Source organism: Carassius auratus, chromosome 27, assembly GCF_003368295.1.
Source record: "Carassius auratus strain Wakin chromosome 27, ASM336829v1, whole genome shotgun sequence".
NCBI classification, from domain to species: Eukaryota; Metazoa; Chordata; class Actinopteri; order Cypriniformes; family Cyprinidae; genus Carassius; species Carassius auratus.
Genome location: NC_039269.1, coordinates 13,348,392 through 13,351,914, shown reverse-complemented (window position 1 = coordinate 13,351,914; position 3,523 = coordinate 13,348,392).

Below are 3,523 nucleotides of genomic sequence, written 5' to 3'. Positions count from 1 at the left end.
AGAACCTTCAACATCCATGGTACCTTTCAGAACAAATGGTTGTTCATAGTGGAAAAAAAGGTTCTTTAGATTATTAAAATGTTCTTAGTGGCAAGTATTTTTTACTTCTTCCATACCAGTTTTCCATTAAGTCTTATTCAATAAAGAGAATCGATTAATCTGAAACTTGCACCAATTTCTTGATTTGAGTTTCTGAGTGGCATCTTGGGTCTTTAAAAGAACAGTTCATCCAAAAATGTTGTCATCATTTACTCACCATTCTGTCATTACAAACTTGTATAAGTTTGTTTCTTATGATGATCACAAAGAAATATAGAAACACCAAGGAATACTGGGGAAAATAATATGGAAAGAAATACTATAAAAGTCAATGGGGACCATCAACTTTTTGATTACCATCATTCTTCAAAATATCTTCTTTTATATTCAACATAAGAAAGAAACTCATACAGGTTTGGAACGCAATGAGGGTGTGTAGATAATGACAAAATGTGTATTTAGATATTAAGCTAGTTTAAAAGGCTGCTTCTCCAACAATGCACCAATCTAAATATATTTGAAACTAAGGATTTTTGACCTCCATGACAATCATATCTTCAGAGGTTTCTAGAAACTCTCAGTTGCAATGTTGTCCTCACAACTAATGAACATAAATATGAACTAGAGTTTCTGTAAGAGGAGACAGCTGTACACTAGTGGCTTTGAGCTGATGTAAACAGGCAAGGCTTTCTGCAATGAGTGTGAATAGGTAAATGCATATGTGAATAGGTAAATGCAGAGATGTGTCAGAAAATATACTGAATATATATTCAATAAATATAATGTAAGTTTACTGTTTTAAATTTAAATTTTTGTAATTCATTAAAAAAAAAAAAAAAAAATGTGAGAACTGGCACCCATTAAGCAGATGTATGAGACATATTTGAAAGTGTGCATCACTTGGAAGGAATCACAAGGTTTAAGTACCATATTTTTTTTTTAATTTTCTCCATTTATACACAACATTTCACTCTCTGTAACCTTTAGAAATACAGAACTAAAGAGGACTTTTTTTTCTGAGGTATGTTTAAGTGTCTTATGCATCACCCTCTTCACATCTGAAATGAGTAACAACACTTACTCATGGGTTGCAGGTTTACTGTTGGGACCAAAACAGTAGCTGGCACTGCTCCATCCTTTAGCACATTGTGGCAGGTCTGCGATGCAATCCATGCTCAAATATGCAACACAAAACTGTAGTGGGTGGACTGCAGTGATCAGGGATTTTACAAAACATAAACTATGTATACATTACACTACCGTCTGGGATTATTTTATTTTGAAATAAAGTAATACTCCTTCAAGGATGCAAAATGAATATCAAATATTTTAATGTTCTTTAACATATTGATATTTTATATATCATCATCATCCCTTATAATAATAATAATAATAATAATAATAATAATAATAATAATAATAATAATAATAAAATCCTTAAAATAAATTGCAATGTTTTATGCAGGTTGCAATTGCATGATGGCATTGAGACTACAACTGGCATATTGAAGGCATTGTTTCAAATGCTGTTGTTAAGGGGTGTATTGCATTGATATGGTACTGGGGTAAGTTTCAATCAATATACTATTGCAGAGCAATAAAGATGAAGCAAGGTTCCTTTCGAATCAAGATATTAAATAAATTACAATGTAGTTTGTCTGCCCTCAGAAGCGCACAACCATTCTTACAACTGCAAACTGCACAGAGTATCACAAAAATGTTAGTTATTGTTAAACTTTTTATCAAATTGAACTAACCACCAAAGCAAATTCATACACACATATCAAGACGTTTGTCAAAGCAAACAGTCTTCTTGGTTTATGTGGCACATTACAAACTTATTTGTATTTTTTGCAATACATTGACTGGAATTTCTCCCAACATCTTTGCCGTAGGACAGGCACATCAGTGTGGTCTTTGATCCACCTCATATAGCACATCAAAGCGGGGCTCAAATGAAAAGCTGTATTTGCCATCCCCACCTTAGCTCTTTCTAGCTCAGAGAGAGTCAGAATCTATTCAATGTGCTCTCATCTTCAGCACTTATCCACAGTGACACTTATCCTGAAACTGCATGCTATACATACAATAGAGGACTTGTATATGAAATTTAAGCAATTTTGTTATACAAAGAGATTGAAATGTGTGGTGCTGTATGAAAATCTACATAGACACATGATTTGATGCAAGGTTAAATTATATATTTTATTTAAAACGACTTACAGTACAGCCCCATCATAGTGTAAATTCTCTGGGATTTGCATAATGCCTTTTCCAAAAATCATTTTTGGTTTGTGTTTTAATAAAATAATATTTGGCTTCTAATATTTGGCTTTGAACCAAAATACCAAACCTACTGTACAAATACATGTTTTACACTGTAATTTTCTAGACTTTTTATAGTACATATATTGTTTTACTGTATACCAATTAAACGTCTGCAATTTGTGAGATGTTTATTGTTTTTGAAAGTCTACATGTTTTAAGGTTGCATTTATTGGATTAAAAGCACAATAAAACATTAATATTGTGAAATAGTATTACAATTTAAAATGGCTGTTTTCTATTTTAAAATATAGTTTATTTCAGAGACTTCCATCTGAATTCATTAACAGCATTTATTTGAATAAAAATCTTTTGCGACATTATACATTTCTTCCTATTTCCATTATACATTATACATATATATTTAAAGATATTTACTTATATTACCCATATATTATATATCACCCCATTTTTGTTATGTTAGAAAAAAAATAAAATAAAATATTTCACTGAATAATCAAATGAGTCATATCATGCATTACATTGTTTCCCCCTGAGGTCCAACCTTTTGGAACCAAAACATAATTGGGTTTATAAATAAGTTTTAAATGATAATTTTACCATCTGAAAAACCACAGAAGTCTTTTGAAATATAGAATTAAGTTTTTTTTTTCAAAATCTCTATTTTGTATTTAGATATTGATATATTTTTTGTTTATTTTTCATTTCTCTGAATGTATTACTCACTCTGTGTGTTCTTTGCTGCGTGCAACTCATCCGTTTGTTGAGAAAGACTGCCAGCTCCACTGACTGATCAGATTTATTTGTTCAGCAGAAAAATTTGACAGTCATATTTGTGCTTATGTGTGCGATGAAAACAAACAGCCCTACAAAAACCTTTGTTAGGCTGATTTAGGATTTGCAGTTTTAAGCGTGTCACAGATATGCCTCGGGTTCCTGGCCTTTACCAATGTTTTTATTCCAAGATTTAATTCTTGAAAGTCATCATGCCTGCTGTGTTAAACCCACTGTCCTCATTTCAATGCCCTGGTCTGTAGCCAACACTGGTCTCTCTCCTCTCTCTCCCTCCTCCCAGTCAACTCCATCCCCAATCACAATCTTATGAATGGCAACCAATCAGAGCCTGCTGCCCTCTGCAAACTGCATCCTTGTCCAGCAGAGCAAGAAAGAAAGGATAGAGCAGGAGAGAGAGGGCTTT